The sequence below is a fragment of the Lichenostomus cassidix genome, chromosome 12, assembly GCF_008360975.1.
Source record: "Lichenostomus cassidix isolate B80296 chromosome 12, HeHo_3.0, whole genome shotgun sequence".
In the NCBI taxonomy this organism is placed as follows: Eukaryota; Metazoa; Chordata; class Aves; order Passeriformes; family Meliphagidae; genus Lichenostomus; species Lichenostomus cassidix.
In genome coordinates this window covers 20,474,797-20,490,016 of record NC_139493.1, presented here as the reverse complement: position 1 = coordinate 20,490,016, position 15,220 = coordinate 20,474,797, and the positions used below count along the sequence as shown (strand labels likewise).

Here is a 15,220-nt window from a genome sequence, read left to right as displayed (position 1 = left end):
ATTTTATGCTGTTAAATGTTATTACAATTTAAGTTCTATAGTCAAACAAGCTAATGTATTGTTATGGCTTTTATATAGCTTTGTATTTTTAATTCTGAAAATGTTTTGAAATAAACACATCTTATTGTACAGAAGAAGGAGGAACCCTAGTGTATAATATAGTTTAGAATGTGTGATAAATTGATTTTTACTTGATATGAAAAAGTTTGTATAGTCTGCATGGCTAGAATGAATTATTTGATATAACTGTAACCTAGCTATTATAATTCCATCATCAGATGAGGTCACTGAACTGAAGTATTTGGAGAACATCCCTGGTTGGGTCACTTATTTTGAAAATTGCCTGGGCTTTGTGTATGCTATGCACTCTGGCATTGGAATGTTATTTAATGGTTTTAAATGATGGGTACAGAATTGTAAGATTGCTACAACATGTATTGGGTAGCCACTGTATTAAAACTTGTCAGTGCAAAAAGAACTGAAGACTGACACACTTAATGTTTGTTACACTAAGCCAGTCACACATTCATTTTATCAAATACATCTTGTGGAAGATTAGTGGAAGAAGAATGTAGTAGTTCTCAATAGTGCATCTTGTGTTCTATGCCTTTCTCAGCGTATCTGTAGCAGGGCACATTGCCTTTTGTGCATTTGAGAATCCCAAGCTGTCTGCTCTGAGGAGAGGAAGAGAGGTCTGTTCAGTCAAATAACATTTTTTGTAGATACTGAGTTAGGAATGCTGTAGGAGTTGCATTCAAGTATCTGGACAGGAAGAGAAGGTGCACCATGGTAAGAAAGAAGAAATACTGTTAGATCTGTGATCAGAAAATTGGTGAGATTAACTAGAATTTTCAGTTTGTTTCTAATTTTATTCTGGTTGTTTTTTCGCAAGGCCAAATTGGATGGGGCTCTGAGCAACCTGGTTTAGTGGAAGGTGTCCATGGCAGGGGGTGGAAGGAGATGGTCTTCAAGGTCCCCTCCAACCTCAACCATTCTGTGATTCTGTGACTGTGCATCCTGCAGGGAACAAAATACACGATTCTTCCTGACCTTTAGTGCAAATGAGCTTTGCAATTAAAAACCACCTTGAAGCAATTATTGTGCTTGACAGGTCTGATTTTTCCTTTGCACAGTACATCACAGAACCTGACCAGAGCATTCCCAGTCTGAGAACGAAGCTTTAGTCAGGGGAGACTGGAGCTCAAGGCTGGTCCCTCTGAGTGCGTCTCTGTGGAGTGTCTGCAGGAAGGCTGAGGAGTGAGGCAGGAACACGAAGAAGGGGTGGCCTCATGGCACAGCAAGATAGTGGCCCCACTGGAGTGAGGGTGTGGGAGCAACAGGGCTGTGTGTGCTTGGCTGTGCATGACAGGATGTGCATAATGGGCTGTGCACTTGGACTAACTTAGAAATTGGCAGACCTGCAGCCATCCTGTTTTGTTTCTCTGAGGAGAGCTGTCCCTCTCAAGCAGGGCAGACGTGGAGATGTGCAGGCTTTGCATGTATTTATGAAAGCCAGATTTGCATATGGGGGGATGACACCTGAGCTCTAAGCATCAGCTAATTAGCCTCAGTTTATTTATGGGCTGGGATAACCTGGTTTAAGGTGCCTTTTGAGCAGTAACTTTGCATGGTTACAATCATCACAGTGTTTTGAAGGGTTTGCTCATCATATGCAAAAGCTGACCTCAGTGTCACAGGTGAGTGTGGCTAAGGCCTGTGCAGCCAGTTGGTGTCATGATCGATGACAGTCAATTAATTGGTGTGTATTAATCATTCCCCGAGTGGGACAGGGTGGCCAGGGCATAGTCAGACCTTACTGCAATTTGTATATTCATGTGCTTGGTGGTTTTTTTTCTTTTATTTTTTGGAAGGGCTATGGAGGGCTCAATGGTGTTTGTTGACACCAGTGTGCTGTCAAGGAAGCAGGAGGTGTGCTAGGCAATTTGGAGATATATTAATGCTACTGTTTTGTTTTCTATTGATTGATGCTAACTCAGATCCTCGCTTTACATGTCAAGATACTGCTCTAAAAGGTGTCTTGTTCCCCTCCTTGTGACGTGATGTTGGCAGCAGTTAAAGCTCTCTGAAGCCAATATGCCATAACAGATCTGAAAAAACTCAAACCAAAGAAAAATTATTTGTCCACAACCCATTCCAAGGAACTGATAAGATTGTGATGATATTACATTGACTTTCACTGTCAGTGATTGTCAGAGCTCAGAATTGTAAATTCATTATGAGTCATTTGTTATCTGAAACAATCTTGTAATGAGCTTTTATTTTACTGTTTTTCTTCTACAGTCACTGTGTGGGATTGCTTTGTTGGAAGTATAGATATGAGGAAGAGGTGCAGGACTAGGGATGCTTTCGCTTTTAGCCTCTTAGTGCTGTCCTGGCTCTTGAAGGCTCCTCCAAACTGTGACTGTGCTGTTGTGAGCCCACGAGGCACTCAATGATCCAGTCTACAGCAGAGGCACCATAGCAACTTGTTTTCTTTGCTCCAGTTGCTGCCCATGTTCAGCTCATCAGTCAGAAATCATTTTTATTGTGTCCTTTTTTCAATAAAGGGCTTGTTTTTTGAGAACATTATTTACTGACAATTTACACTGTTATTTTGTTTTATTTGTATTAACAGGGACAAAAACATTATTATAGACGTCATATTGTAATATGCGTGTCCAGGCTTCGAACGTGTCCAAGGTCCTGAGCAGCCCGCTCTGTGTGGCCCTGCTTTAAGCAGAGGGGTTGGACAGGGTGATCTCCCCAAGCCCCTTCCAAACTCCAAGACTCTATGGCTTGGTCATTTTCTGTGAAAGCTTTAAACTTCAAGTAGGGTGTTACCAAGCCACACTGAGAGCTGAGATATGTTTTCTTTTAGTGATTATTGTGAAATTTTTCTGGATTTTGAAATATGCAGCTCTGCTGTCAAGATAGTGTAAAATAATACTCACTGTGCTTTTCAGTAATGAAGTTAAATTTTCTTAATTTCTGCAGTGTGGAGTGACAGCACAGAAAAGCTAGTCCTGCCCTGCAAAGCCCACTTTTGTTGCAAAGAACCTGAGCTCAGTTTTACCTAATTGTATTTAGTACCTAAATAGACTTTTAAATCAGCAAAGGCTAATTATTGGTTTAATAAAACTAATAAAACAATTCAGGGTTATAAAGAGAAAGCCAGTTGGTTGGGACAATGTTGGGGATTAATTATATTGTCATTAAACTTCAAGTGAAGGATAATTTTTACACACCTTTCTGATTAAATGAGATCTTACACATTGCAATGTATGGCATCAAGAGCATGCACAGGCACATCAACTGAGCAGTGAGACATCCTTGCATGCTGCTTTTGTCATTAGGAATAACAATATAATAAGCTTTTAGTAACAGGAGAAATGAAGCACATGAAACATTTTTTGACATGGTTTTGAATGAAGGCTGGAATTTGCTTATAGGACTAGATAAGGCTGTTTCTCATTTTTGTGTCTTGTAAATCACTGGAAGGTGAGCAGTGTAATACTTTTCTCTCACCATCACTCCCCACCACCCAGCCCCACCAACTCACCAGTTCTGGGAATTGGAGGTCTGCCATCTTTGTCTTTGTTCTTGGGAGAGAATCCCAAAGACAGTAAATCACCCAGCTAGAGGTAACCTGAAAGGAACAAACAGAGATGGCTTTGGCTGCAGTAGTTTGTTTCTAGAATAAATCTCTTTAGGTTTTTACAGTAATGGATAGCTCCGGCCTTGTAATTCCTGTGTCAATGTAGTACAGATGTGAAGTCCCAGGTGTATTATTAGCCTGAAATAGTTCTTTGATTTGCACAATCGGTGTAATTATAAATTAGAACTCTTTCATCATAATGAAGAACCTTTTACTAGTTAAGGGAAAAAGAAAAAAGTGCTCATCCAAGAGGAAAGACTCAGGAATGCTGAATAAAGATTCTGCCTGCATCCCTTTATCAGGATCCAGTGTGTGCATCTTAGAGGAGAGGCCGTGATGCAGACATCTGACATCAGTGAGGGCTCTGAGGCCATCAGGCAAAATGATAGCTTTAACTTGGGACATCCATGGTGAAAATGCATTTATAGCTGCAGCTACACTCTGCACCTCATGCTCAGCTGCCTGTGGCTGATCTCTGAGGACTCTGTAAGGGGATCCATTTTGTATGGGATCTTCCCTTCTAGGAGACCATGAGTTGTCTGTGTGTAAGCATCCCTGTGTTGTGCAGGAAGCAGCCAGACAAAATCTGGAGACCAGAGCTAAACTGAGTTAATAACCAGAAACATGAGACACAAAGCAAGTTTGAATGGGAAAGAGGCAGGAGGAGGAAAAGGTATGTAGAAATGCTGCTGCTGTGCTGAAGGACCCCACAGTGATGGTGTATGGGACTTGCCCTGTGAGTCAGAGAAATACCCTTGTTTCTGCTCCCCTGGCTAGAATGAGAAGGCTATAAATAAATCTTCCTTAGAGAGTGCTCTAATCTGTTTCAAGCGCTTACCTTAATTTTAACTCTGGGCATGTTATCTGCCCTGAACTCAATCCTGAACTCAGGAAAAAAATCAGGAAGAAAGAACCATTTCTTCTATCTTCAGTTAATCCTTTTGCAAAAGAGAAAAGCAAAGCAGAACACAGTCTTACAGATCAATGAATTCTAGGTTTCATGTTAGTTGTAATGAAATATATGAATGAAAATCCAATTCTATCTTTCCCTTCTAAATTAGGCACCTGAAACAACTTAAGCTGGACTTTGATATCTGGCCCTTGGTATCTGCGCCTTAGCCACTGCAGGAATTAAGTCTTGAAATCTACTGCTGAAGTTAAACAAGCTGCTTTTCATTTCAGCACACAGAAGTAGGACAAGACTTACATGCGCCAAAGAGATGAGTCTGGCTGGTCATCCCGTCTTGCCTCCCTTTCTCTAGTAGAGGAACAGCGTTTGACAGCCCTGTGTGATGGCTGAATCTCCTGATGTGTGCTGTAAGCAGCGTTCTGGCAGGGCTTTTGTCACCTGCCATGTCAGGCTGGCTGACATCTGCCCCAGGCTCCATCTCCTTTATTTTGTCACTCTTTATGCCTCAGACTTTATACATCACCTAACCTGTTTTTCTTACTAGGTGGAAGAGTCTCAGGGATTTCCCTCTTCTGCCTTTGATCTTGGTGTCACAGAAAGTTGCTGTGCTGATTATTTTAGCCTAATTAAACTATGCCATTTGGGGGGGAAAGACAGCTAAATGCTTCCTCCAAAAGAATGAGATTTTCAGCATCTGTTGTACTTTGTTATATAATAAACGTTTGTAACTGCCTTCCATTTATGGGGATTTGATGTTCAATATCCCCTTTTTTATTCTCTGTATGTCAATATGAAGACCAGGCCAAGTGTAAACATTGAGAAGACTATAGGTAAATGCACAAATTTGCTTGCCAATGAACAGTCTCCAGCACTAGACAGAAAGATTAAACATGTTTTTTCAAACTGGAAATCTGTTTCCTGTGGGCCTTGTGGGAATGTCACTGGAGGCTTGAAATCTTAATGCCAAAGTTTGGGATTAGATCTGTAAGATATGCCCATATTCTGAGGTATGATAGGAAGGCTAATGCAAAAGTTACTGGTGGGCACCTGTATCCTAGTCAACTGAGAGATGAAACCTAAGGCCAGATTGATACTCTCCAGAGGGATAAAAATATAAACAAAATTAGAAAGAATAACTTTGGTATGAGTTTGTCACAGAACAGCATGAAAGAACTTGAGAATTGCCACTTAGGTGGGTGTCAGTCTCTTCTCCCAGGTAGCAAGTGACAGAACGAGATAAAACAGCCTCAAGTTGTACCAGGGGAGCTTTAGTTGGATATTAGGGAAAATTTCTTCACTGGAAAAGTGATCAAATATGGCATAGGCTGCCCAGGGCAGTGGTGGAGTGTTCAAAAAGTGAAAGTGTTCAAAAATGTTCAAAAATATGCGGAGGTGACACTTGGTGGACACGGTTTAGTGGTGAACATGCAGGTGGTGGGGGGATTGATGGTTCAACCTGATGATCTTAGAGATCTTTTCCAGTCTTAATCATTCTATGATTCTGTGATAATGTGGAAAAGCACACAATTATTATATTGGTTCAGGACATTGACTGTGATGCTTAAAGATCTAGAAATAAAACAACACACTTTTGAGACAGTATTAGTATAGGAGGTAATATAAAGGCTGATCTTTATTGGAGGCATCCAAGGAGCAGATATGGAAAAATGCCCACCCCGCAAAGGATGAATACAGTTAAAAATAGCAGCAAATTAGCATAATTGGTAAGAATCCCCAGTTAGAAGCATAAGTGATGAAGTAATTCCCCCCTTTTGGTTCTACGTCTTCGGTAGCCCCCCTTTAGATGAGAGCTAAACTTTGTTTACGAAAATGGGTCTGGGGAGGGTATTTTGTCCTTGGCTCCCAGGAAGAACCTAGATAGGATAGGGGCCTTGGACCCTTCAGGGCTTGGAGCCTCTGGAATGTGTTTTGTCTTTCTGCCTGTCAGGGTAGGGAAAAGGTAAGGAAAAGAACTGGAGCTAGCTGGGAACTATATAACTATACAACAATCGTCTACAGAGCTATGAATATATATGAAGGAAATGTAAAAGCAAAAATCATTCTGGCATCAACTGTGTAATTTGGTGTCACACTCAGCAGAACTACAGACACAAATCTAGAAATTACAGTACTTGCATTAAACCACATGAGAGAACATATACGACTACTTTAAAAAATCCCCCAAGTCCCCTCAAAATCCATTAGTCCTCATCTATACTCCAGCAGAGTTTAAATTATAATCACTTAGAAGTTTATTAACAAAGAAATAATTACATGTGGAAGCTTTTAATCTTTGGACTTGCATCCATCCAGTGCTTTGATAACAGTGATGCACAGCGAGGAGCTGATTCCTCACAGTCCCTCCTTCTCTGGAGGAGATGGTGAAGCTGGACATGTCCCTGGAGTGCCAGTCTGGATGAGCTTGGTGCCTTCCTACAGAGAGGTTTGAGTACAACCCTGTCATTTGGGGCTGACTCCTGTGACTGAAGGAAGGATGGGGCTTTGCAGCAGACAGTGTGTCCTCAGTGTCCATGAGGATGTTGGCAGAGGGCTCAGTTAAAACATAGTCAGTAAAAACACAAGAGCTTTTTTTCAACTGTGTACTAATAACCTCAGGAGCTGAAGGTAAGTGCTTGCTGACTGCAGTACCACATCCTGTTACATATAGGAAGAAAAATATTTTTGTTTTGGGGCTTTATTGTGCCTGGTTTTAGTCCTGGGGAAGAATATATTCTGTGGTGCTTTACTTTGTTTTCTTTCTGATTTTCCTTTTGAGTGAATTTATTCTGTTCTCCATATGGTTTTTCTGGTTGTTGCTTTCACTTCTCAGGCCCCCTTGGAATCATCAGGGTTGGAAGCTGTTTTTTTTCCCATTCAGCTGATGTGTTTTTCCCCTTGACTCCATTTTGGCAAGACTTTGCCAAAATAAAAATAAAATAAGAAATAACACTTTTCTTCTTTACTAGGGAAAGATGACCTTCCATACAATTAGTGATAGATTCTCTTTCTTTGTCCTGAAAATAAGTTTAAATGTTCTCTGTTAGTGGCAAGTTGACTTGATCTTGTATTACATCTCAACAGATGTTATTGCCACTTTGGTGGGAATGTGGGATATTTGACTGGCCTTGGAAGGGTCCTTGCTTTGTGCTGTCTGTGGGTGATGTGGTGGCCAGCTGTACTCAGAGCAAAATAAAAAACCTAAAACTAGAAGTGAGTGCCAGCTTGATTTTTGTATGGTTTTTTTCCTTGCTCCACTGTGAGGTTGTGTGCAATGACTTCCTAGCAGCAGAATTTCTGAGACATGCTTGTATTTTTGCCTTTCCTTTACCTTGTCATCGGGTAAGTATGAAGATTTTGGCAGGAATTAGGTTTACACATCTGTGTCAAGTAGTGCTCTAATACAGAATTAGATGTTGAAGCTCCTCATTTCTGTCACTCAGAAATCTTCTCCTGACCATTGTAATTATATAAATGCAGAGTAAACTTAAGAATCACTTTTATAGCCAGTTTTTAATAACAGTTTGCTAGCTAATCCATATGTACAGGAAAGGCCCTTGTGCCCAAGTTGTCCCTGCAGTGGTGGGGTGGTCAGAGAACCTGTATTGACACTTCATTCCTGCTTTGTGTAGAACTAACAATGCCAGCAGTGTTTTTGGCTGGACAAATGTAGGTCTGGAGTGTGAGGTTTTTTGATTTACGTGCAGGATAGAAAATGATGACTGTTCTGTAGTACCCTGTCTAGGGAGCATTGAGTGGGACAAGGAATGTGCTTTAGTGTTGTGAGGAAAGGGCTGATGTATGTCTGTTGAAAAGCTAATTATTGAAACGAAAGTATACCAGATTAAATGAGTAATTAAAATTCTGTAATGGTTTCTTGAAAGCAGCTGTGAAGAAATCCCTAGCTGCAGGATCAAGTATGAAATGTACCAGAGGCAGGGGAGTGTTGGAATAGCATTGCACAGGTACCTGGATAAGGTGCTGTTCTGGATAGGGCAATAAAAACATGATTGCAATGACGGATACAGAAATGAGTGTGTAAAACAGGTTTTTACTCATTGTATGTAAAAACCTGTTCAAGAAGAACAGAAATCAGAGCTGAAAACTCCTTTCTCCAAAATATGCCTGTTGTGATTCAGATGATGAAATATGTATGGTGTGTGCCATTGCTGGTAAAACATAGCCTTATTTGGATTAACTTGCAAGAACATACCTTAGGAGAATCTAATGAGAATAGAGGTGGGGTATCTTGATGGAGGTTTATGGAAGATACGATGACAGTGATGTTCAGTAGTGACACTTGAGATGCTATAGAAATATCTGTTAGAGAAAGCATGCTCACCTAAGGCATTTAAAATTAGTCAGAACAGGATAAAAGTACAGCAAATCTCAAAATCCCAAATCCTAGCACTGTAGGTCTAGGGAAACTACTGGTCCTTCTTGTGCTTTACATGCACAAATTTGCTAATTTTAGCTGTGTGGTTTGTTCTGTGAAAAACTCCTTTTATTGTCTGTATTTCTGTGGTGGTGTGAGGTGAACTGAACATACCAAATTTCTGGCAGCCCTGCTCAGACTGAATGATTTAGCATGGTTTGCCAGAATTGTGTTTTTTGTAAGAACCCAAAGCAGCAGCCACTGTGTGGCTCCTCAGAGATGAAGTCTTCCCTGAAATGCAGCATTACTTCAAAAATTTTAGACATTGCTTTGTACTTTATAATATCGCATGGAGATTCTGATGGGAGAGCAGGAGAGGGAAAGATGAGGCTTTGAACATTTTCAAGACATTTTTGTAGCTTGTAGCTCCATCCCATGCTGGCAGTATTGCATTTATTGCCACTTTTGTGGCCCCTCATTATTGCCACTTCTTGTGGTCCCTCATTTCCCTTCTAAGACTGTGAAGCAGACTGAGAGTTTGAGTGCTGAGAACTGTGTTTTTGTTGGTTTCCATGACATGTTACTGCTCTAACTGACTGTTCTTGTATTAATATCAAACCATGTCTAAGCAAAAAGCTCTATAAAAATATGAAGAAAGCCTACTAGAGAGCTGGAGAGGGGCTTTTTACAAGGGTATGTAGTGATAGAACAAGGGGGAATGGCTTCAGACTAAAAGAGCTTAGGTTTAGGTTGGATGTTAGGAAGAAATTCTACCCTGTGATGTTGGTGAAGTTTGCCCACAGATTGCCCAGAGAAGCTCTGGCTGTTCCATCCCTTGAAATGTCCAAGACCAGGTTGGATGGGGCTCTGAGCAATGTGTTCTAGTGGAAGGAGGTTGGAACAAGATGGTTTTTGTTTAAGGTGCCTTCCACTCCAAAGCATTCTGAGAATCTGTGATTCCACAATCTCTTTTCTATTTCAGAAAGATTCAGGCTTCTAAACCATCCACGTCCTTTGTATTGCCTTTCAGATGGTTTGCAACTTAAACCCAGCAGTAATCTCCTGTGACTCCTCCACAGGCATTTGCCACGTTTATAGGCTTTGAGTCACCAACCGCAGTGGTGGTCGGAAGTGAGCTGGGGGAGGTCGGTTGCTGGGAGCATGGCATTTAACCCGTGAAATGAAAGCTGCAGCAGGAGATGTTCTTCCTTCTTTTTGATTGTCTTAACAGCTTAAGCAAATAAGAAAAAATGTGGGAGTCTCTGCTCAAGCACAAGTAAGTGATATGTCTCTCTTTGGTGGGGAATTGCAGTCCATGCCAGATTCTTGCTTGCTTTGGAACATAATGTTTGCTTGATTGCATCTGTTTCTGAAAGCTTATGGCGATAACTTTGCTGTCACTCTTTTTGCTAAATTTGGTGTTTTGGAATGCCAGAAAAGTGTATGGTAATTGTTGTCAGTGTCATTGAGCTGGATTTTACAGCAGGGCTGTACAGCCCCAGCACCCACTGCCTTACACCCCTGCCGGGCTCTCTGCTGGGGTGTGCATAGGAGGACGAGGTGAGGTTTAAGTGGGTTTGAGGAAAACGGTGGAGATAATAAAGCAGCATAAGAGAAGAAATAGGGTATACCCAGTGGCAGAGTGGGAAAGGCTTAGTGCTCCTTGCTGAGCAGCAAGAGAGGGCTGGGAGCTAGCCTAGTGTAGGGCAAAGTGTTAAACAGCCCAAGGAGCTGTAAGCTTGCTTTGTTTCAGTGGAATACTGCAAAATCTCTTCCCCTAATAGAGGCTAGAGGAGAAGTCCTGTGGGTTGGCTAATGTAGGATGTGCCAAACCAGGAGATTGTCATAACATTTCAGGTTCTTGCTGCTATCACAGACCTCCAAGATATTTTTTTATTTTAACCTGGGATTATTATTTGAACATGGCTACCTGGGGACTGAGTGCCAAATACAAGATCGGAAACAGGCTTGTGTGTTGGTAGAAAAGCCTGAGAACTGGAGTTTAACCACTTGGGCTCAACTGGTCTCTTTACTATCAAGCTTAGTGGAGCACCCAAAATCCTTGTATTTTATCTTAGTGTACTAGAAAAATCGATTGTAACCTTCAAGTTCGTGAAAGCTTCTAAGGGAAATATTTAAAAAATACAGACTTTTTCTGGGTGCAAACATTTAAGTGAGGATAAGAGGAGACACGAAAGTTCTCTGTGCCATAATGTTCCTGGTGGCTTTGAATTCTGTCAGAAAGACTGATGTTACTCTTCCAATTCAGTGAAAATACAAATTGTAGCTCAGCTGAGGCATTACAGGACTTTTATTTAACTTTTGCCTTAGTAGAAGCCTAAAATACCTATTATTTTATTAAAATGATGCAAAAAATTACCTCTGGAAAGAATAATCTATGTCCTTTTTGCTTGGATTGGTTTTGAGCAGAGGAGTTATAAGCAGCATTGTTCTTGTGAGTAGAATTACAAGCCAGCCATGAAGTACTTGAGTTTAAATATATTAGAAGCACAAGAAGTGCACAGAGCAAAGCGGAATCTTTGGGCAGGATTTTATAAGTTTGGAAGTGCATGCTCAGGTTTTTGGTGTGCCTGTTGTGAGTGCCTGGGAGGTGCTGGCACACTCCACATCCAGACAAGTGTGACTCTCTGCCTTGAGTTGTCACAGGTAACCAGGGATAAGATGTGAAGTCACTGTCAGCCAGGCTGTCTGGGAATAATTTTTTATGAGTAGCCTTTTATAAGGTTTGGACACAAATGACCATTTTTTGTCAATTTTCTCATACCAGTACACTTCCCCAAATGCTTCCATGGCACTTACAGCTAATTTGGTTGTGGTTTAGGAATGATATTCCCCAGTTTAGTGTTCCCACTGAAACACTCTAAACCATGTGCTGCTCACTCACTCACTCCTCCCTCATCCCCTCCCCCTGCAGCAGCTGGAGAGGAGAATTGGAGGTACAGAAGGTAAAAGATCATTATTTGAGATTAGAAGTTTACCGGAAACAGCAATGAAATAAGAAAACGAACATTAATGGCAACAGTATTAATGGCAGAGTGTACAAGAGAGGCAAACAATTCACACAGGAGTGCTCACCACACGGAAATCAGCAAAACCCCACTCTGCCCACCACTCTACCCTGACTGGAGGGGACCTCTTTTCCCCCTGCTCCCGTTTATGGCATGAGGTGGTATAAAATAATCTCGAGATGCTGGCAATGTCCCTTCTGGCTACTGCAAAAATTAATCCTGTCCTGGCCAGAACCAGGACATTATCCACCCTTTATTCTATACCGTCTACATAATGTAATTTCCACAGTCAATGGGCTGCCCCTCCATGATGTCTGTTGAGTTCATTTAATCCATGGCTGTGCATTCTGTCCATCCTAGATGTCTTCCAGGAGGGGAGGGCTGGTGTGCTGTCAGCTGGTTGCAAGCCATGAGCTAACACCTGGTGTATCTGGAGCAGTCCATTCTCATTGACCATGGTAGTTATGGCACACACTGGCAGTGTCATTCAGCAACCAATATTATACAGTTCAACATTACAGACTGTTCTCACTCAAAAATCAAGTCCCCTTGAAGTCCATGCAACTTGTCCCTGTCTCTCTGCATTACCCACCAAGTGCACCCAGGTTCTTGAGCAAAAAGAGTCCCATGGGTGGGTTTGCCTTTGCTTGGGGCAGGACTAATCCAAACTGTCTTCCCTAACACACATCTCATTTGCACCACAGGGACTTTATCCCCGTCTGCGTTATGTGGAGGTTTTGACTGGGCAGGGCCAGCTCCATTGGTAGAGCCTCTAGTGTTAACTAACCAGTTTAACACCTGCTTACCATTTGCTTAATGTAGATCCCAATGTGTGAAGGTCCCATATTCATTGCTTTTGATGTTTTTTAACAGTCTGTTGTACCATTCAATTTTCCCAGAAGTTGGCGAATGACAGGGAATATGATACACCCACTCACTCCCATGCTCTCTGGACCAGGTGTCCATGAGTCTGTTTATGAAATGAATCCCATTGTCAGACTCAGTTCTTTTTGGGGGGCTATGACATCACAGGACTTGCTTTTCAAAGCCCAGGATGGTGCTCTGGCCAGTGGCATGAGGCACAGAGTACATCTCCAGCCATCCAGTGATTGTTCCCACCATGGTCAGCACATAGCACTTGCCTTGGCAGGTTTGTGGGAGTGTGATGTCATTGATCTGCCAGGCTTCCCCATATTTATATTTTGACCAGTGTGCCCCCACATCACAGGGATTTTACCCACTTGAGCTGCTTGATGGCAGTGCATGTTTCACAGTCATGGATAACCTGGGGATGGTGTCCATGTATTAACTGGGGAAAATCATCCTGTCCTGTTCCCCTAACAGAGTGGATACGAGTATTAATAGACTCTGAAAGGTGGCATCCAAAGTAAGGGTAAGAGAGCAACACTGAACACACATGTCAAATGACCCTCATTGCATATGATGTTATCATGTCATAAATTGATATCACACAGTACAGCAACAAAGCAATCCTGATCCCTTTCACTGCTGTGAAAAAGAGTGTCGTGATGGGCACATGGTGCATATATGGAAACATATACAGGATTAAGTACCACAATCCTGCAGGTGAAGAGACCAAGCAATATTGTGACCAGTGGGTCCATACCTAACACGACAAATGCTTACATCAAATTTATTTCTAACCCGCTCTGGACAGATCTGTTGTTAACTCTTTGTGCCTCACTTTGGGCAAATAAGGCTGTTGTGGTACAGGAGTGGTATTCCCCATTTTAGTGTTCCACTGAAACACTCGAAAACATGCGCTGCTCGCTCACTCTACCCTCCCCCTCTTCCTCCCCTTTGGTGGCTGTAAAGGAGAATTGGAGGCGTTAAAGGTAAAGATCATGGGTTGAGATAAAAACAGCTAACTAGAAACAGCAATGAAATAAGAAACAAAGGATAACAGCAACAATATTAATAACAGAGTGTACAAGAAAGGTGAATGATTCACACAGGAGTGCTCACCCTGCAGAAACCAGCAAAACCCCAACCACCTGCCATGTTACCCTGACCGAAAGAGGCCTCTTCCCCTCATCCCCACACCACTCCCTGGGCATGGTGTAGGTGGTATGGAACAACCTCCAGGTCCTGGCCCTGCCCCTCCTGGCTACTGCAAAAGGAGTTTTCCTTATCCAACACTGGACCAAAAATCAAGCAGGAGGCAGTTCTCTGTTGAGTCCTGCAGGTTTGGTGGGTGCAAGAGAGCAGGCAGTGGGGGCCCATCACCTGCTCCCACTTCTGGAAACATGCAGCAGAAGCAGATATCTTGGGAGTGGTTACCTGGCTTATGCATGGATCTTACTTATGTTGTCCCTCTCATTTCCCATTCCCAATAACACCTGCAATGCACTTGGCAGACAGAGGGTTTTATTTTCAGATCATTTTGTGTGAATTAATCCAGTAAATCTTGTTTTCACAAGTCATTTCATAGCACTTGAAAAAAAAAACCTAAGGAATTTTTGATTTCCCTGCAAAATGCAGCCCTTAAGGGCCACATCAGAGATGAACAGGGAGAACCAGCTTGGCTTAAATTAAATAAAGAGAATGAAAGCCACTTCTGTGCTTCACCCCTGCATATTCTTCTTGATTTAGGGCCAGTACTACATTTGATGTTCAAGGCACTTGTGGCTTTCTAAGTTCCTCTTCTTTCCTAGTACTTTTTAAGTTTATTTTCTACTTTGTGCCCACTTGCTCTTTGAATAATCTTGTTTAATGGGAAGTTGCATAAGGCTTCATGAAGTATTTACTCTGCAAATGCCTCTGAGGACAAGTCCTAAAGCATTTGGAGCCAAATTTTGGACAAGATGGATGTGTTGGTTGAGAAATTACCAGTGGGGGATCTTGTGCCATGATTGTTTTACAGGGTTATGCAGTAGAAGAAAAAACTTTTTGTGTGAATTTATAAAATAAGGATCAAAACACTCTACTTTGCAGTACCATAAGTAGTTCATAAGAGGTTTTAGCGTAGACGTAAGAGGTGTCTGGTGGTGCCACACACTTGAAACCAATGAAGTAACCACTAGCTCTTGTTCTCAGTAAAAAAGTAAGGTGGTTGGGCCTGCATTCACATTGATGAATCCCAGGAGGAAAGAAAAAGGAATTGACTTTTAATTCTTTTGGAAACTTCACAAAATTATACCAAGAGAATAGTCCTTTTTAGTGGCAGTGTTTGAAGAATGGGGAATGCTTAGGGTAGCTGGTACCTTAGCCCAACTCAGCATGGGTAGCTGGGC

At 41.9% G+C, this 15,220-nt stretch overlaps 1 protein-coding gene across 5 annotated transcripts in view; it reads left to right on the top strand.

The window, feature by feature from the left end:
• FGD3 (FYVE, RhoGEF and PH domain containing 3) overlaps positions 1 to 15,220 on the top strand; it is a 120,381-nt gene that overhangs the window by 48,102 nt on the left and 57,059 nt on the right. Inside the window, exon 1 of one of the 5 annotated variants that reach the window (XM_085073177.1) lies at positions 10,052 to 10,213. The exons of the other annotated variants lie outside the window; for them this stretch is intronic. The gene's annotated coding sequence lies outside the window, so the exon portion shown is untranslated. Of the gene's footprint in view, positions 1 to 10,051; positions 10,214 to 15,220 lie in introns of those variants that run through there. 5 annotated transcript variants of the gene reach the window in all.